The sequence below is a fragment of the Lycorma delicatula genome, chromosome 5 (genome assembly GCF_047948215.1).
Source record: "Lycorma delicatula isolate Av1 chromosome 5, ASM4794821v1, whole genome shotgun sequence".
In the NCBI taxonomy this organism is placed as follows: Eukaryota; Metazoa; Arthropoda; class Insecta; order Hemiptera; family Fulgoridae; genus Lycorma; species Lycorma delicatula.
In genome coordinates, this window is record NC_134459.1 from 177491505 (window position 1) to 177513979 (window position 22475).

The 22475-nt window shown below is 30.1% G+C and overlaps 1 pseudogene; it reads left to right on the forward strand.

Moving 5' to 3' along the window:
- Positions 1 to 22475, forward strand: part of LOC142325807 (potassium channel subfamily T member 2-like) — a 235472-nt pseudogene that overhangs the window by 59273 nt on the left and 153724 nt on the right.

Genomic DNA, 22475 nt, shown 5'->3' on the forward strand with positions numbered 1-22475 from the left:
ATGTGAATGGTGTACCTATTTATTTTTCTGATTGTAAATCTGACCTTTTATTTTTATTTGAGCAATTTTTTCAATGCGTATATGCGAATAAATTATATTATATTTTCTACTTTATATATTTACTTTCTTGAACCTAACTTTTCTGTTACAGTTATGTAACTGTAACAGTTAACTAACTTTTATGATTACATAAATATGTAATCATGTAGTAAATAAATATAGTATTATATTTATTTAATTACACCGAGTCACAACATGTTTGTATAAATAATAACAACGTACAATACATGTTTCTTGTTTTAATTAATTAAAAAAGAAAAACTCATAAAATACTTACAAATAAAAAGAGGGAGTTGGAATTTGCGTGTAAGTAATCGCATTAAAATCACAAAAAGACTGGAAGAAATGATAAAATAAATACATATCATTGATAAGCAGTTTACTTGTACTGTTTTCTCTTGCGGCATAATTACTCAAATAGATTTTTTACTCATTTTAATGACAAAAAATATATAATGCCAATGTATGACCTTTACTACCTTTAATAATCATTAAAATGTTATATAAAAACTTGGAAGTGTATAAAAATGGCAGAGAGAGTCATACAAGTGCATGTGCAAGTGTATGTGTGTTGACAATAGGTAAAGTGTATGTGTAGTAACAATAGGTTCCATTATTTTAATTTTGATAATTACATACAATGCAGTAGTAAAACTGGTACAATAATCAACCAGATTTTTGATAACTAAACACCACTAGTGCGAGGTAAGAAATTTAAGTGATAAAATTACTTTTGAAATTTTTATCTAAACAATATACTTTACTTTTTTATTATACAATATTTTATTTTTATCAAAATGTATAATATTAATCAAAGCTTTAAAATGTTGATTTTACGTTTATAAATAAGTATATTTATTAAACATAATCACATTAATTTTGATTATTACACGTGCACACACATATTTACATACATATAAAAAAAATAAATTGATCTATTTTACGGTGTATGTATATTGTATATACACCATACACCAGATATACCAGCAAATCCTAGTCTATCGATAAGAATATAACTAAAAATAAAGGATAACAAATAATGAAAACAATCTTTTATTAATCTGAGATCATCATCGTTTGAAAATAATTATCGCATCAAATTAGTATCTACTTAATCATATGCAAGTGCCTGCACAATAACAGAAAATATTTCAGGGATCAGCATCGGTACATCTCTGTTGAATGTTGAAAAGGATTAACTTTACAAAAAACCACTATACTTGTGTTGAGAGCAGTCAGTATTAAGCTAATTTGGAAATTAAAATAATTGATTTTAAATTCTCCTTTTCATTATTTTGTTAAAACACATTTACAACCATCTGCTAGTGTAGCCATGTCATGTATTATATCATTTTCTATTAGTTAAACTGTTAAAACTGTTATTCTATTAGTTATTTAACTGTTAAAATTAGTAGTTAAAATAATATATAAAAACATGTAGAAGTATATTTGATGACTTGTACTTTCTGTTTTGAAAGAAATTTGTACCTTGTGTGATCTTAATAAAATAACAGTGATCTTTGATCTGTGTGCTTTGTGTTTGATCTTTGCCAGTTCAGCTTGTAAAACGTACACTATATTTTTTATACTCGCTGTAAAATCTTTAATCCATTTTTCTATCGTTTTTCTGCAATTTAATAAGTTTGAGGTTACTGCACAGATGAAATAAATTATGAAGTATCAATATATACATAAATATCATCTAGTTTTCCTTTGATGTTAATTGTGTATATAACCAAGCAATTTTTTTTATGTAAACCTATTTCTGTTGCTTTTTCTATGCGTTTACTGTAAAGGATAGATAATAGAAGATGAAAACAATATTTTATTAATCTGAAATAATCGCTTGTAAAAACATCAAAAGAAACTACAAAAGACAGTATGTTTAATTAACTGTCTTAATATTAAAAATATATAAAGAAAGAAAGAAAAATGTTTCTTCCCTTAAAGCAAATTCTTTCTAAGCCATTTCTTGTGTTTTCTTTCTCTGTATTGTTTGATATCTGAATAATATATTTTCATTTTAGTCAAGTCTGGTAAAAATCATATAAATAAAAATACAGTTCAAATTTTTTTAAATATTTATTTCTGCTTCTGTTGAATGATTCACAAAGTGTTATCGGAGCTTTCCGAGTTCATTCTACTAGCGAAAATATTTTGTATAATTCATATAAAAATGGGTTCAGAAACGCTCTGTTAGTGAGTAATTGCTAGCGAAAGGTTTTGTCGTTATTTCTGGGTAAAGAATGAAATGAAACCGTACTGAAATTCTAGGAACCCAAATTTTGCAGGTTCTGGAACCATATCTCCAGTAGTTTTCATAATATCTGAAATAAAACAGAAAAATTTAAATAGCTGAAAAACTGAGAAACTGAGAAAATTGATTTGAGAAGATTATCAATTCAGAATTACATTCTCTACAAATTTTATTAGTCATTTAATAAGGTTTTGTAAAAAAGAAATGTATTTTTAGACAACAAATATTTCTGTTTTATGTCGTCTATTATGAAAACTACTGGAAATATTTATTCAAATATTTGTTCTGAGAATTTCAGTATGATTTTTATTTCCCTCTTTGTCTAGGAATCAGGGTGAAATCTTTTACTAGCCGTAGATTTCCGGACTCTTGATTATATGAACTTAACTCAGAAAGCGCCGGTAACATTACGTGAAGTACTTTGTATTTTAATTGTTTCAACTAATTGAAATGTAAAATCTTTAATAAAAATTTGATTTTCTACTAACCTGATTACAACAATTCAAAGTATTATTAAATTCTTTTTTTATGTATGTAACACTATTACACATGAAAGATAACTATATTTATCTCTTAATTTGAAATTTGTAGAAAATATTATCTGAACTAGAAGTTTTAAAAAATTTGAAGATTTAATTTATAAATTGATATGAAAGTTAATAGGATTAGGTATTTAATCAAAATTAAAATTGAATTTTTGGAAGTTCTTTGGAAAAGTAATAGGAAATTAGCTTATTTTTGAAAAAGAAGAAACAAATAATTCTGTATGACAACCTATAAGTTTTCTGCTTTCAAGTTACTACTAAAAATGATTTATAAAAGAAAGAAAGAGACATGAAAGATCTATTAGAATACTTAAACATGTGCAATAAGAAAATCCATTTTCAAAAATATAAGCTTTCAGAGATGTGATGTTACAGGAGAAAATCAGGTGAGCTGATGGAATATGAAAGATCTTACGATGGACAAAAGATAGACAAGAGATTTAAGCGGTCTTTAGATAGAGAAGAGAGAAATCTGTTATGCAATCTCATAAAAGTGGGGCTATATATAAAGGCATTTAGCATTCTGATATTGGTTCTAGACGGTCTTGTAGAAGATAAAATACTGTAAAGGAAGAGAAAGTTTCAGTAAACAGTTTCTATCCAACTATCATAACTGCATAGTTGGATAGGAAAATCCATAAAACAGTTACATTTTACATAAATAGTAAAATCCATAAAAACACACACGACTTAAATATACTTGAAATATACCAGAAATTTTATTTATATTATTGTTTGACGTTCTGCCTGACGCCAGGTTCCTTCTGCCATTGTTACTTCTGTGCATTTCCTTTCCTTTATCCCCTTATAATTTTCAGTTTTCACCTCATTTATTAATTCATCCTTCTTCCTCTACTGAATCTACAAATGAAATTGTCAAGATTCCACCTCTTTAACCCCTAGCCAGTTTTATTTTCTCTTTTGTACTTCCCATGTAAGTTCTCTTACTTCTTTAATCCTGTTCATTACTTCCTAATTCATCATGCTATCTGTCAATTTTACTTTCTCCATCCTTCTCCATATCCATTTATATATTTTTTTCTGGGTACTTTTACATGTTAAATGGTTTTATACGGATTAAAAAGTAATGGATTATGATCATCACTTATGAATTTAATTTTTTGTGTGTGTTGCAGTGTATGTGGTATCCAACATTTTCAGAGAGCTGGTCGTAGACATCTAAATTTATTCCAAGCAACATATTACGTAGTTGTTACATTTTCTACTGTAGGTTATGGTACCACACATAACCTACAATAACATAACCTATAATTGTACCAGACATTTGGCCTTCTCAGTTATACATGGTTGTAATGATATGTGCAGCATTAATAGTACTTCCCACACAGGTGAGTATTAATTTAATTATTAATATAATACTGCTGCTGGTTGTGTATCTAATGTTCAGAAAAAATGTTTTTACATTCACAGTAGGTCTGAAAAGTACCCGAATTAAATTTCTGTAGTCAATACAAGTAGCGCCATTTCTGGGTCATAAAATTTCGTGTTCGACTTCAAAACTCTTTCATTGAAATTTATTTTACGATACAGCAAGCATTTGGTTAATAAGCCGTATCTTGAACTACAACGTACATGTGGTGGAAGCGGTTTAAAGACTGTAAAGAGTCGTTGGATGAAGATGAAAACGAAGCAGGAGGTCGTCAACAGCTGTTCACGATGAAAACGTTGTGAAAGTGCGTGCGCCCCTGCTTGAACAACTTCATCTTACCCTGCGGGCCATATCAGAAGAGCTAAATATCGGTAAAGACGCGGTACGTACAATTCTTACAGAAAAAATGAACCGCCTAAAGGTGTGTTCTCGTTTCGCTCCCCACTTCTTGACCGAAGTACAAAAACAGGTGCGTCTTTCTTGCGCTCAAGACTTAGTTGAAACTGCCGATAGCTACCCGAATTTTTTGTAAGCAATTGTAACTGGGGATGAAAGCTGGTGCTACATATATGATCCGCAAACGAAGCGTCAATCCGCTGTTTGGTTGAGTCCTGGAGGACAAAGACCGGCGAAAGTCAGGCAGCAAATCAAGAGTGAAAACTATGTTAATTTCAATCCTCCATTCATAGGGCCTGATTCATCATGAAGTTGTCCCAACCGGTCTAAATTCTATTTGGAAGTAATGAAACGCCTGATGCGGCGCGTTCGTCGAATCCGGCCCGAGTACCGGGATCCGGGCAGTTGGACTCTTGCACGACAATGCCTAAGCACACATGGCAACAGTTTTAACACATTATTACGCTGCAAGCCAAATCACCATCTTATCACACCCGACTTGGCTCCAGCAGACTTATTATCTGTTCCCGGAACTCAAGTTGAAGATGAAAGGCCGCTTTTTCGACGATATTCTGTCCATCCAAAGAGCTTGCACCGAGCAGTTGAAGGCGATCCCACAAAGTGATTTCTCTAGAGCATTTGATGGGCTCTACTGCCGTTGCAATGAGTGTATAACTAGAGAAGGATTCTATGTAGAGGGCTGATGTGAGTAAATCTGTTTATATTTAAATCTGTATTTCTATTTAATTTAGTTTGGGAACTTTTCAGACATATTGTGTATATCATTATCAAAATTAATTATTGTGGAAACTCATTTGCCCAGTTTAATTTGGACTTAATTCTACTTGTATAAAAAGTCAAAATATTAGTGACAATCATAACAGTTGAATGAAAAACACACTTAAAGAATTGTTTATGTAATTTTTTTAAATTTATAATGAGTGAAAACCGAGAAAGGTCTCTATTGCCAGGATACTAAAAACAAAAGCTACCATAGTGCAAATTAAGTGAGGTTACCCAGGTCCAGTTCAGTAATCCTAAGAGCATTCATCTGGGCAGTGTAGCGTGAGCCATTGATCCATTACCAAAAAACTTACCAATACGTCTGATTTTATGGTTGGGCTTCAGTGACATCGAAATAACATCAAAATAATAACTACCTCAGCTGATTAAGTGCGGAAAAATGGTGGCAATGATGACCATGATGGCTTTTATCACTGAGGGCAACCGAAAGGACATTAAATGGCTTAATTTGACTTTGCTGGTGGTTGTCCGGCCTAGTACTTCCATTAACCAGACTTGAGCTTCCTGCCACTTTGGTTGGCTGCTTATCAGCAGAACAGTTTTCTCTCACACAGGAACTTTCTGCATCATAGTCAAATCGGCCAATCCAAAACCTGTGGTAGGTCCTGGACCAGATGTGTCCCAAAAAAAATTTATTCCCATCAGATGCAGAAGGTCATGCATTCCTTTGATAGGTGCGTTGAACTTTTGATTTGTAACTGAGAATAATGTAGGTAAATAGCAATAAATCTTGTTGCACACCTAGTTACACAGTAACATGTGAGCAGCAGGACGATAGTTTGTTTCCTATGAAAGTAATCGATAACTTTACTTACGTCTGGCTTGTTACTCCTGTGGGATCTAGATGATAGCACTCAACAGTAAGTTGGTGATAGTGATGCTTTAGGACTTAGCAGGCATGATTTAGTTGGTCTAGTGGTGAACGCGTCTTCCCAAATCAGCTGATTTGGAATTCAACAGTTCCAGCGTTCAAGTTCTAGTAAAGCCAGTTATTTTTACACGGATTTGAATACTAGATCATGGATACCGGTATTCTTTGGTGGTTGGGTTTCAATTATCCACACATCTCAGGAATGGTCGAACTGAGAATGTACAAGACTACACTTCATTCATACATATCATCCTCTGAAGAATTATCTAAACGGTAGTTACCAGAGGCTAAAAGGAAAAAGAAAAGGCATGATTTACTAGAGTCCTTTAAAACAAGGTATCCATCAGTTTTTATAACTATGTCTTAGGTATAGCATTCAGGCTGTAAGAGTGCATCAATGAATACAAATAAACTGTAACAGACGTTTCATTTTGAAGAAACATTGAAAGAAAAATAATAAAATTGCTTTAAGAAAGTATTTTCAAGCTTTGGTACATAAGTGTTGCCAATTGTAAATAAATATTTGGCCTCACTGGAATAAAATTATAAAAATAAATAATACATGCATATTAAATTCATTAATAGGACAATAAAAAATCCAACAAATTAATGTAATATTTTCCACACTTAATATTAACTCACATTAAATAAAGTTAATTAAAAAACAAAACTTTCATTTTTTGTCTGAAAATAATGTGCATATATGGAATTTGCAAACTTCAAAAGTTAGTCTTGCACTGGCATCACCATCTTTTCAAACCGAATAGTATATGTGCTTAACAGTTTTCTAATGCTAAAATTGAAACTTAATTTATTTGTAGTATTTATCTAATATTTTAGCATATAAAGAATTATACAGTTAATTTGATTATATTGTCTATTATTTTTTATACAGTTTGAACGATTAGCATTTACATGAATGGAATGACAAAAACTTGGTGGTTCATATTCTTCACATCGTGCACTATAGGAAAAACATGTTGTTGTCTGCAGTACGACATTGCATGCAGACACAATCATGGACTTCCTCAATGAATTTATGCACATCCATTATTACAGGTATGATTTTATTCATATTTTTTTCCCGTAGTTATATTGGAGATTATTGTCATTACCATGCCACTACCTATTTTTACTCATATTATAATTATAAAACACGTAATATTTATATTTTAATGAAAATTTTACCAAATTTTTGAGGTTTCTATAATTCATTGATTTTTTATGTTAATATATTGTTATTTCCCTTCACTTTTTTTTTAACTTTCTCACTTCTATTTCATGTTTCATCCTTTTATAGCTTTATAATAATTTTTCTGATTAACATTTACTATTTAATATTAAATATATTTTTAAATATAATTGCACATTCCTTCTATTAGGACACAATAAAGTATTGGAAATAATATATTAATATTAAATGTTTATCTAGTATTGGATATTACTCATGACGTATGCTATTAAAATAATAAATCAAAAAAGTAGTAAATAATTGCAGCCAACCACAGCCTAATAATAATTAAAGAATCATTAAATAGTTGTGTATGATTAATTACACTACATCGACATTAAGTAATTATATGAATATATAATAATTATCTTTAGGACTTTCACCGAATGATTTTATTTTCCCATAACTACAGTAACTCATATACATCATTAACTTGATGTTTTTTTACAAATAATATAAAATACAGAATGTTTTTTTTTTATAGTTATTAAAATTTAAACAGATATTTTGTAAATCTCAGCTTAAATTAATCTTATAGAGAAATATTTTTTTTAAATTGATCATTTTCTTTATTAAGTCTGTGCTGAAGCTTTAAAATGTTTATAATTTATAATGTTTTAAATATTTAATCTGCTTCCAACTCCATGAAAAATATTAGTCATTTAATGGAAAAACTTGTAAGATTCAAAAAGACAGTTCTTATTGAAAATCAAATAGCAGAAAACTTCGTAAAAGAAAAGCTTACGACTAAGTTACAAAAAGTTATGTTTCTTCATCATGAATGCTCACCTGAATTTGAAAAACAGTTCAGTTGTAATTTAATGTAACAATGATAATTTGGTTATAATAAAATCATTGAAATGTTAAGAAAAACTTTAGAAGTAAAAATGTTTTTGAAATAGAATTTTTATCAGGAAGTCAGTATGAGAAAAAAGTTTTTTCTAGTGTATCAGAATTTTTGTAACAGAAAAAAAAGTTGCACAGAAACTTCCTATATGATGAAATATCAACTTTCTGTTGATTTATCATTTTATCATTAGAAAAACAGAAAATTATGATGTTTCACAAATTACTGATCCTGATCAGACTTCTTTTTATTTGAAATGCTTGATTTTACAACAATTAATAACAAATATAATAAGAAAAGGAAGAAATAAACAGATACACAGTTAAGTTTTATACAACTACAGATAGATGACCCCTGTTACTCGGCAAGTGTTCCCACTTTCAAGTAAAAAACTGCCTAAAGTTGGCTTAAAACATGCAGGATGATTTTTATAAAAAAGATTTTTGTAGTTTTAGTAAGTTTCCCGTGGCATATAAGAGAGGAGAAAAAAAATCCTTGAAGAGAAGAAAGAAAGTAAACTAGCTTTCATTGGAAGTAGCAATGTCTCTGCTATAGCTGTTTGCATTAATCAGCACTTCAAAATTTATTCAGAAGAAAATGTATACTGGATATCAAATAATAATCACAATTTAACCCAAATCATAAAATTAAAATATCTGAATTCCATTTTAATTTGTTTCTCGATGAAATTAGCATATAAAATATTAGCCTTTACATTTTGTGGATATTGGTTTAATCAAGAGAAAAGGGTAAAATTTCATTACTTATTTTGTAGCTACCTATATTTAAGGTGCATGCATTATACAGCAAGCGCACTTTGCATCAATAAATACAATATTAGTTGTTGCCACTCAATTAGAAAATTAAGCTCTTTTTTTATATTTGCATGTAGATTATTATACAACTTTACATTTCTAATACTAGTTTTTGCTTGCATTAGTAGGTTATGTTTTAATACTATTTTTAAACAAAATCTGTTGCAAAGGCACGGTTTTATTGTAATGTACATTTCCCAGTAATTATAACATTAAATTACTTGCATGATTTAAACTTTAATATGGATGAAATATTATTCTGATAACAAATGTATTAAATGTTTTAATAATTTATTATATACTGACTTTCAAGTTTTATTTATTCAGAATACAAAATATAAATAAAAGCATCACTCGCTCACCTCTGTTTTCAAATGCATGAATGAATATTTGATAAGTTAACTTTATTTCCATGTTGAGTTATAGAAGTTTGAATACTGTAATATTATTTACACTGAAAACCACTTTATATTCATGGAATTCATCCTTTATTTGAATTCAAGGAATTGAAAATAAGAATTATATGTCTAATAACTAAAAATTAAATTGTATTTGTAAATGAACAAATAATGATATACCTAACAATAGTTTGTTCTATTATTCAACAATTATTATTGTTGTATTCAAAAAACAGAAAATAAATAAGTTTTAAATGTTTTTTCAATTTCACACAATTCAATTAGGCATGATCAGAAGAGGGAATTTTAATCAAAATACATAAAATTGGATGGATTTATTGTCTAGGTAATGCTGTACCTAACACATTTACTTAAAATATGTTAATTGTCTTTAAAATTTTTGACATTACATTTAATTGCATGTGGTATTCAACTGAAGCTTTAACATTTCCATTGAAAATTCATACATGTATATGATATCTGAATACTCTGCATGAGTAAATAAATGAGGAATTTTAAAAATACAGTTAAAACAGAATCATAGTCTTTATAAACACATATCAAATATTCATTTTTAAACATAAGAAAATAAAATACAATTTTCTTTTTTTATTAAGTTTGTATTCTTAAAATTTTTATTTTATGCTAGGGCTAAATTTCTATTTATAATGTAATTATGATGTAATTTTCAATTACATAATAGTACCCTACACTGAAATATAAATAACGTTTTTGAGACAGGCCATTGCCCTGAGGCTTTTAAAATAGTTTCGGTAATACCAATAGCTGGATGATAAAAACGTATTAACAATTATCACCCAATCTTGCTGATCTCTAGTATATCTTGTTGCTACACGCTGTGCTTACTATTGGCGAGTGCAACGCTACCTGGCAAATGTCAGTGTAGTACCTACACACTGCAGACTGTACCTACACACCTGCACACACATTCCCCCCTACCAAACCACCTGACCACACAACTCTCCCACCAAAGCAGCACTGCAGCCGCACCACTCTCGGGCACCTATAAAATACTGATGCTAGGTACAGGCCTCCACCAGAAGAAGTTCCCTGGCTGACCCAATGTGGGACCTCTCAGTGGATGCCAACACCCCTGCTGGAGCAACAGGCCTGGCTGGCCCACCTAGGCCACTGGGCACGAATGCTAGCTTCCTTCACCAGCTTTTTGGGCCTCAAGGCCCTGGCCGACCCCCACCAGAAGAAGAAGTTCCCTGGCTGACCCAATGTGGGACCTCTCGGTGGATGCCAACACCCCTGCTGGAGCAACAGGCCTGGCTGGCCCACCTAGGCCACTGGGCATGAATGCTAGCTTCCTTCACCAGCTTTTCGGGCCTCAAGGCCCTGGCCGACCCAGCTCATCACTACCACTAGGGGCCCTAGTGGTAGTGGAGTGCCCCTACCGTTGTGTGATGATAACGGCACATGATGTGACACACGTGTGACAGAGGTGTGCTCGGGGAGTGCAGCCTTGGCTGAACTGGCAAAAGACAACCAACATTGAGGGGCTCTGGGGCCACGATGTAGTGGGGACCTAACTGCCGCTGAGGGGAAGCTCGATCTGATTCCAACGGACGAGGAGCTGCAACTCCCCGACTACGACCAAGCCAACATCATCAAAGATCAGCTTCCAGATCCAACAACCCTCAGGGCTACTTCAAAAAACCACAGACAGCCCTTTTCAAACCTGTCACTCCACAAACTGCAAAACAGCCCTTTTCATTTGCTACCATAAGTTTCTAAAGTGTCGCATGCCATTGAAGCCATTTGGCGACAAGCTGAGGTATTTGAAATTAGTCTCAAAAGTAGATTTATCACCTTTGAAGTATAGAAAGTTTTAAATGATAAACAATTTGGTTTTAGATCAAAAAAATCCACAGTGGGTGCACTAGCAAACTTAATTGATTTGATTGAAAGCTTTTGATTCACTGAATCATAATATACTACCAGATAAATTATATAACTTTGATATTAGAAGTAATGTACATCAATGTGTTAAAGTTGATGAAGGAGTAACTCCTGAAAGAGAAAGTTTGGAGTGCAACAAGAGTCAATTTTACTACCTTACTATTTATATACCTATTTTTACTTATTTATATGCCTTATGATACATATATATATTTTTTTTTTTTTTTTTTTCTTTTGCTGATGACACTGTTTCTATTGGATTTTATTAATAAATATAGTAAAAACTAACTTTTCGCCAGTCAATTGGTCTAATGGAAATATTATTATTATTTGCACCAGAAATATTTTAGATCGGGCACAATATACACATATTGTAAAGAATTAAAAGTTAGGTTTACATCACCGTGTTTGAGATAGTCTATGAATGTGTTGCTTATGTATTTTCGTTTAGTTAATTTGTAAAAGTTACTGGTGTAGTAAACATCCTCACACAAAGAGTTCTATGATGGCCTAAAATTTCTCACTGGCCTTATCTGGTGGCTCTTTCTCAGTTGCCATCTTCCTGCTATCAGGGAAATATTACAGGTTTATAATACATACTTTCTGGTTTATATTATGCTATAAGTTTAAAGTTGTTGATTCAGCTGGTAGAAGGGATAGCAAAGTAGTTCACTATATTGTTGAATGCAATAAAGAGGTGCAAAATGTAATTATGGAGAATACTCGTCTCTTTTTAAATTATCATTCATGTAAGGTGAAAAACCAAGTTAGGGTTAGCCAATGTTTTAACTGTTTTGGGCTTGGGCATGTAGCAAAATTTTATAAGGAGAAGGAGATTTGTTCACACTGCTCTAAGGTGGGGCATCATGTTGATAGTTGTCCTGTTGAAAAGGCGGGTGGCTCACCAACTTGTGCAAATTTTCCAAGTTTAGAAAGCCAGCTGGACACAATAGTAAGTCGATTGATTGTCCCACATACAAGCGAACACGGGACTTATTAATTGAATTGAGAGGTTGTTTGGAATTTTAGTTGTGAGTTTTATCATTTGTTTTAATTTGTATTTTACTTTAGTCTTGTAGGTTTTATTTGTTGGTTATGTTGTTCTCTTTAGTGCTCTTTCTTTTAAAGAACACTTTCTTTTTAAGTTTGTTTTAATGTAGTAAATACAACCTGAAATGTATACTATGTTTTATGTTAAAATTCAACTGGATAGGTATATATGCTTTGGACTGAAATAAAAAAGGATATTGTTATTTATCCGTTAATACACATGTACATGTATGATAGATAACATACAATGAATAAATAATAACTAGTTTAAATTCGTTATACTACTCTATTTAGTTAAAATACAAATATATTAAATTAATAAGTTTTACTCTAATTAATTTTTTTATAGGATTATTATGTGGTGCTATTATCTCCTGTGGAGTTAGATACTACAATGAGAATGATTCTTCAAGTACCAATTTGGGCACAAAGAGTCATTTATATTCAGGGTTCCTGCTTAAAAGATGTTGATCTAGCAAAAGCTCGTATGAATGAAGCTGAGGCATGTTTTGTTCTAGCTGCATGCAATTATGCTGATAAAACAGCTGCTGTAAGTTAAATTTATATATTTTCTTTCAGGTTTCATATTTATGGTATTATTTTATATTAATTAGAATAATAAAATTAAATAGATTTTTTAACTTAGAATTAAAGTAATGTCAACAGTTTGTTTCTGAAAAAAAAAGTTACTTTTTTAAATCAACTAAAAGACATCTCTTATAAGCAATCTGTATTTATAACAAATGGAAACATGTAAGGTAATATATTCCCTACACTCTAAATTGTAATGATTAGATAAAATTGTCACTTTTAATTATACAAATTACACTGCTAAACATAATTTTTGTTTCTTAACATGTGATACATGATTTTAATCTGTTTTTTGATGATGAAAACATATATGAACTCAGAACCTTTCTATCACCAACCATTTTTGAAAAGTTTAATTTTTAATTAATGGATTTTTTTAATTTTTCAGGATCTATTTTGTATTTTGTTAGTTCATTTTGTAATGTTTAACTTTATTAACATAATTTTTAAGCCATAAGTAAACAATTATATTTATGATAATAAAATAAACAATAATAGTCACATTATGACATCATATCTAATACTGAAGAGTGAGCCTTCATGGACAAGATTAATCATGTCTGTGCAGGTCAAAACATGTAGCTGAAAACACAGCTGTGTTGTTTGTATTAAGGATTGGATTTAGGAATGAATTAATTTTGTTCAGTCTTATTGATGTCTTAATTTTGTGTCGTTATTAACAGTATTATGTATTAACAGTGTTGTAATGCCTCGAAATTGTGTAAATGATGAGAATGCCTTTTGTTATGTATGTGGTGAGTTCATCGTAAAATCAAATAGAAAACAATTATACCTTTAATTAAAAAAGCATATCATTTGTACTTTCAGTGTAAAATTGGTGATCAGGATAAGATGTGGGCTCCTCATATAGTATGCACTAATTGTTCTATATATTTAAGAGGATGGCTGAAAGGAACATAAAAGGCTTTGCCCTTTAGTGTACCTATGGTTTGGCGTGAACCAAAGGATAATGTAACCGATTGTTACTTTTGTTTAACAAGTGCGTCTGGAATTTCTAAAAAATCTAAGCATACTGTAAAAAATCCTTCATTGCAATCTGCAATCAGGCTTGAACCTCACAGTGAAATTATTCCAGTTTCTGATTCACCTGTAAATGTGTGTTTCAAAAGCAGTGATGAAGAATCAGGCAGTACTGAAGAAGACAATAATGATTTTGATTTTGAATTATATTGCAATAAGGCCGCATCTTATATCACAAGGTGAATTGAATGACTCGGTCATTTAATTCACCTTGTGATATAAGAAATGCCTAATGGGACAGGCAATGCATAGGGAAATCCCTAATGCGAGCTAGGGATAAACATTATGAAAACAAAGATAAAAGAAACAAGACAACGTAGCTCCAAACGGGAAAAATATTATTCATGAACCCAATATTATTAGTTGAACCCAAAAAAAATATTTTTACCTTCTCCCCATATCAAGCTAGGACTACTGAAAAATGTTGTTAAAGCAGTGAAGAAGGACAGTCCTGGAGTTTTGTACATCAGGCAGAAATTTCCGAATGTAAGTGAAGGAAAAATTAAAGAAGGAATTTTGTTAGTCCTCAAATAAGAGAGTCGGTCAAAGATGATGTATTTAACTCAATGTTAAATAATGTAGAAAGTGCAGCTTGGGCTTCATTTAAAGATGTTTGCAAAAATTTTCTCGGCAAACAAAAATTCAACAATTACCACGATATTGTTAATCAACTTCTTACTTCATACAGAACTATGGGATGTAATATGTCTTTGAAACTTTGAAAATACATTTCCTCCACTCGGATCTGATTTTTTTTCCTGGACAACCTCAGAGATGTAAGTGATGAACATGATAAATGTTTCCACCAAGACATATTTCAGTGATGGAAAGCCTCTATGAAGGGAAATGGAATACTAACATGCTAGCCAATTATTGACATTAATTCGAAATGTGTCTGAGGTTATTTATAAAAGAAGAGCATCAACAAAATCATTCTAGCACAGGGATGGCCATGAAAAATTATAAATTTTACAGATTTTAACTATATTTTTCAATTATAATTATAATTATATTTTTCAAAACACAATTTTTTTTGAAGTATAATTTATTTAAAACTAAGACTGATAGAAAAATTGTGTTTACAGATCTGTAATGTATGCAAAAAAGTAATTCAAGAAATGTTATCGCACTTGGAGAAACATTAAAAAACTTTTTTTGTCTATCGGTGTTATTTACTACAGCTTCCATCTCTTTGCAGACTTTTATTTAATGCATTTTATTTTTATTCATTTAAGAAAAAAAATGATGGTAATGTCTTTTAATAAGAAATATTAAATAAAAATCTGCCTAAGAAATTGAAATTGTAAATAATTTTTATAATTTAAAGAGATAACCTTTTTATCTTATGGTTACAACTTAGAGTGCAGTGGACACATTACCTTATATGTTTCCATTTCTTCTGATTATACCCTAGTTTTGTTGAAAAAATTGTATAATTAGTCTGTTATAATTAAAATGTATAAATTTTAAGTGTGCACTCCTTTTTAAAACAACGATGAGCTAAAAGGTAGTTTCCCTAACTACTAATAAGAAAATAGTTAATGAAAAAAGTGTCTTATTATTACATTCTTTATTTGCATTAGAGGATGTGTTCAAAGTACTGTCCTTCTGACCTTATTCATTCATGTCAGCATCTAACCACTGAGTTACACTTTTTTTTTATTAAGTTTTGTCCTAGTTCATAAAATCAACTGATTTTTCAGTCGATAGTTTGGGACACCTCATGTCATTTTCATTCAAAGTAAATACCATTCTCCAAATAAAAAAAATCGGCAATCTCCAAATAAAAAAAAGCATAAAATCGCATTAGCTGTTAAATATCCTATGCGTTCAGGAAAAAGTTTGATTGAGGTTGTCTATCTTGAAAAAGATAGGAAGAAGGTGGTATCCCATATTAGTCCCAATAATAGGAATAGCTAATGTCAAACATATGATTGTTTATTAGTTATTAACATCTCAAGATATAAATCACCTGTTACACTTAAATCCTTACATTCCTTTTTACGTGATCCCTCAACTAATAATAACATTAAGTTTCTTCTCTATAATTATACAGGAATTTTTAGACCACAGTTATGATAAATTAGTAATGGAGAATTAGGAAATCTTGGGAAAAAGTCTACATTGATAGCAGTAGTACTTTTATTATTTTTTCGTCAATACTGAAGCGTAAAATATTTGTACTAGTTTTCTGTACTTTAACGCTTTGTATTATCAACACACGTATAAAAATGAATTAAGTAATAGTCATTATACAACACAAGATTTTGTATCTAACATGTTACACAACTTTTCTCACTGTAATTTGGGTGCTGATTTCAAATACTCTATTGAAATTGTGTTATCACATAAAGGTTTTTAAAAAGTTATTTTAAAACATTATTCAATTTAGCAAAACTTATTTTTAAATGATTAAATCATGGTCCTTAGTCTAGTGCCTTTACAAAATTTTTCTCGAATTTGATGTGAATTAGCAACAGTATGATTTTACACTCATTTAATGACAAATGCTTTACATTTTTTTCACCAGCTACAAAGTTATGTTGCAATGGCCAATTCTATACTTAATAATGTCTTTTGTATCTAAACTATTTCAAAGACAAAGAAAACAACAATATTTCATAAACCCACCTTGTAAACCAAGAAGTAATGCAACAATTTTCAGATCACTGCAAACTTGCCACATATGCTTTTTGTATTTTATTGATTCTAAGAATGATGGTAAGCTTAAGGAGGATATATATTTATGAGTCCGAAAATCAAGAAACTGGTTAAGGACTCAATAAATGGCAATAAACTTAACGAATATGAATTAGCTGCATCGAAGTCCTTCAAACATGTTGTTGGTGGTTTATAGGCATCAGAAAAGATGAAAATTGTGTTTTTTGGGTTAGTAGCTGTTAGAAAACTACAAATGTTTAGGATGCAGAATGTCGTTAAAAATTAATCTCCTACACTCCCACCTAGACTTTTTTTCCAAAAATTTGGGTTTTGTCAGTGATCAGGATATTCTGACCATGGAGCATCGGTACCATAAACCTAAGACAATTCCAATAATTTAAATTTTTGAAAGTTGTTATTTTAAAACCATTTCCAATGATTATGCATTTGTTGGTAAAAAATTGTATGTCTTATTCGTACGTATAATTCAGCTCCCCAAAATTAGTTAAAATCACCATGTACGATTCCAGGTACACATAGATAAATCGATTACCATCAATTGCAAAACCAAAATTTATTGCTTGTTATAGAATCTAAAAAACAGACTTTTAGATCACCATGTATGAAAGATACTTAATAAAAAGAATATTTTTTATTTTAATTTTCAATTTTATACTAGTTCAAACTACAATTTTTTCTTTGTTGTACACTTTTTACACTGAATTAAATATTAATGAGTGAGTGCAGCTGGCTGTATGATTTTTTATAATCACTTATATGATACTATTATTTACATGAATTATAGCTGTTTTCATCTTCACCAATACAAATAGTCGTAATGTTTTTTGTTTCTAGTCATATATTTAATACACATTTTTATTTTGCAGTATTGTAATAAAATAATTTTTTTGTTGAAACCTTAAAATGTCAAATATTTTTTTGTATGTTACCTTACCTATTGCAGCATTTTGTTTGTTCACAGAGGTTTTTTTAGTTTATAGAAATCTGTAAGCACAAATAAATTGTCATCAGTGTTACCTGAGTATATTATTTTTATATAACTTCATAACATAGCACTGTTTGTTGATTTCTTCTCATAGCACCCCTGTGGCAGTAACCACTTAATCAGATAAATTTGAAAAAAAAAATTAAAAAACAAAGACATTTTGTTTAAAATTTTTAACAGTTCCTCCAATCATCGAAAAAAAAAAAACATTGATTACTATAGCAAGTGGTGATTACTACAGTAGCAGTAAAAATATGGTTAGAGTACAACATATATACGGAATAAGAATAGTTTGCAGCTAAGATTGATATTTATGTATTTGTGTGTTCTTGAATCCTTTCTAAAATTAATAAAGTAAATAAAGTAATAAGACTAGTTTTTTTTTTAGCAGCAAAAGTGACAACATTGTAAAGTTACTAGTAAACATATGGCTGTATGAACAGCTGATTTATATTAAGTATTAATATTTTTAATCTATTGTTGCCATGTGATTTGTTTACGTCTATACAGATTTTTTTATTAATCCTAATTTGACATGAAGGGGCGGTGGTAAAAATACTTTTTCTGGTTTAACTAGAGGCTCAGGAATGGTTTTTTTTTACCAGGAGTTAAGTTCTCATGTTTCTTCCACTGTTTTACCACATTTATAACATTTCACCAGGAGTGAAATGTAATAAATTATTTCTTTCATAATTTCATGACAGATTGGTACAGAAGGGTTTATTACTATTGTAAAGTAGAACTCCTTTTTATTTAAGCTATGCTTGCAGGACTCAATGAAAATGCACCACTTCTAAGATTCATGCAACTTGCCCTAATAATAACATAAGCTCATGATTATTTTACAATAAACTAAGTAATTTTCTTCAGCAAAGCGGGGAGAAAAATTTTTCTATCGGGTCCAATCACCAGAGATTTATATATTTAAAAAAACAAATCCCAACCTTGCAATCTTGAGCCTAAACGTTTAGCTTAGTTTTTTGATAAGTTTAAATCTCTCATTTACCTTACTTTGTGATAAAAGATGTGGCTTACTGGATTGTAATTCTAAGTCTCAATCATTGATTGTTATCTTCCATTCTTCCATAATATCTGCTTCTTTATCACTTTTTTATCAAATATCAAAACAAGTTTTCAGAAACCTTGGAAACTCTAATTGATTCACAATGACGTACAGGTCTGAGTACAGTTGGCTTAGATTTCTTAGAAATTTCATAGACATTAGTTTAACAGAAATAACAATTAAGTGATCTTTTGGTTCACATCAAACCATAAAGACACCAAATTGCAAGGCCTTTCATGTGCCTTTTAGTTATCCTCTTATTTTGATCGAAACAATTGTTAGTACATGTTATATGAGGAGCCAGTATCTTATCCTGATCACCAGTTTTACATTCAAAGTAAAATTAATAACATTTATTTATTATTGTTAATTTAAAAAAATAACCTACATGAGTTTTATAATTTCTTATTCTTAATGCACAACTTATTGTGTGTAACTTGTTCTGTAACTTAATTATACAACTTAATACAACTTAATTATTGGTACATCATTACTTCCTTTAATAATATTATCCTTTCATATTATTTAATTTAAGAGTAATTTACACTTAGATCTATGAATATTATAAGATATTATGATCAGCATTACACTAACAACTTTATTTGTGATGACAGTTCTTGTAGAACTCTGATAATCAGCTTCCAACATAAGTTACTGTGGCTAGAATATCTGGCTTTTTGTAGAATAGGTTGTTTTTTAAATTTATCATTATTCATATTATTAAAGATTTCATGGAGTACTTTCTTTCTGTATTAGTATAATTTAATTGTACCTATTAATTAATGACTGAGTGCTCAGAAAATGTGTTTGTTTAATTTTTTTTTAAATACTGGTAATATTTGTTTGGCAGAATGACAGCAGTATTTTCTAGCTATACTCAGAACTCTCTTCGGCACATGTTATTTTTCCTACATACAGAATGTCCCACGAGGAAACTGATACTTCACAGGTGTATTCCTCTCATCAAAATAATGAAAAAAGTTCACATAAACGTAGGTCTGGAAACGCTTTGGTAACCAATTACAATTAGCAAAAGATTTCGCCCAGAATTCAGCACCCCAGTGAAATGAGGTCGTAGTGAAATTTTTAAGATGTTGATTGAGGGCAAAATTAATGGTTTCATATGTTTTTTGACCTGAAAAATTGAATAAAATAGTCTCAGAACTGTATTTCTAGTAGTGAAAATGTTTTTGTCTGAAATTGTTTTTTTAGGTGCGCAATAGAATACATTTTTTAAATGACTAATAAATTTGTAAAATAGAGAATTTAATTCTAAAAACAGTAATGTAAATATAAATAAGTCCAATAAAAATGAAATAAATGTTTTAAAAAAACAAATTTTACTGAAGAAGAAATAGAATAAAAAATAAATGAAATGGCTTGCATAAAAATTATTATTTTTAAATTTAATTTCCATATCTTGCAGATAGTATTCAAAATGATCTCCTTGATAGTTTATGCAAAATCTAGTATAACATGTTACATCAAAGGAAGCTTTTCTAATAGTGTCGGTTGTTCTTAAGATATTCAAAATCATTTAAAATTTGATTTAATAATTCTTCTTTGGATCAAATTTTTCTGCATAAAAAGGTTCCTTTAAATGACCTCAAAGGTAATAGTCTCAGGGATTTAAATCGGGAGACCTAGGAAGTCAGTTTGGACCCACCTTAACCAATCCATCTGCCTGGAAAACTAATATTAAATGCGGCCTAACGTCTTATGAATAATAAGGTGGTTCACCGTCATGTTGGAATAACATTTGTGCACGTTTTTCAGAGCAGAACTGGCAATTGGTTTTGTAAAAAATCTTTGTACACAAAACAAGAAAGGTGATTTTGAAAAATAAATGGTCCAATTAACTGGTCCCAACTATACCTCACCAAACATTTATTGAAAATCAAGTTTGAAACTTTGAATCTAGTTGCATTTGAATTTTCACTTGACCAACTGTGACTGTTCTTCAAATTTTTTATTCTGTTTCTTGAAAAAATCGGTTCATCAGTGAATAAAATGTAATGACTAATATTTCAATTTTCTTGTACCCATCAACAAAAATTTTATCTTTATTCACTGTCACCTGATTGAAGATTTTTAACAGTTTGCAAACAATAATGATTGAAGATTTTGAACAGTTTGCAAACAATAAGGATAGCCTCTTCTTTCGTGCTCTCCAGACTGTACTGCGAGATATGCCTGTATGCCTGTTCAATTTGAAATTCAGTGAGTGCTGAGTTGAGAACTGTGCTGCATCATTTGAATGATTTCTTGTTCAACTTCATACTGCCCTACAGGATGTTCAATGGAACAAACAATCATTGGAAAAGAATCTTCATTCATATTCATGTTTTGTAGTCCAGTTATTTCCGAAATCAATATCTGCATATTCTTGATTTGGAAATTTGAATAGCATCTCCCTTTTTTTAAAAAAGCATGAATAGTTTATACGTACATGCATATGTACATGCAAAAGGAGCATGCACACTACATAAATCACAGATAAGAGACTAGTTATGATTAATAATAAGTAAGTTTTTGAACAGCTGAACAATAACTTCGATTCAAATTTTGTTTCTGAAAAGAACATCGTTGCCAACTTTAGATTTTCAATAAACTTAAAGAACTTCAATGAATACCATATTCTTGAAATCCTGTTTTTTGTAGAATGTTTTATAATTGTTTTGTAAGTACTTAATTAAATACAATACTATGTGTTTATTAGTAACTGTATTTTTTAAACAAAAATTGGAAGGATTGCAAAAATTTTCAGAATAGGTCATTTCATTTATTTTTTGTTCTGTTTCTTCAGTAAAATTTGATTTTTTAAAACATTTGATGTTTATTGGACTTATTATTTTTATTGGACATCACTATTTTTAAAATTAAATCTTCTGTAAGTCTTTTTAATAAAGCACATTTATTAGTCGTTTAAAAAGGTTATTTTATTACAGGAGGTTATTTTAACTACTGGAGGTACAGTTCTGGGACCTATTTTATTCAATTCTTCAGGTCAAAACCGTAGGTGTCCTAAAAATTTCAGTGGGAACCGTGTTTCCAGGGAACTGGAAATCTGATAAAACACCGTTTTTTATTATTTTGATGAGAGGAGTGCACCAGTGAAGTATGTCAGTTTCCTTGTGGGACTACTCAATTATTTTGATATTCTTTATTATTTTTTATGAAAACATTCTCTAAAAGAGCACACATATTATTCACAAATATTCACAGATAATTCAGTCATATTGAGGCACACATAAAAAATACAGTTTTTATTGTCTTCATAAACTAGAATTAAGGCTGTAGAAAAAGAAAAACATTATGCTGCAATAGGCACATTCAACTCTAGATATTTTATAAAAACACATATTTTTTATCCTCTATTTTTATTTTCTGTAGAATTTAATCAAATTTTAATAAAACTAAATAAACTACAGTGAATTTATGTTTAGAATTTTTAAAAGGTTTTCCTGAGATAAGATATTCATTATAAACTTTTATTTATTGCAGCAAATGCAATTTGAGGTGA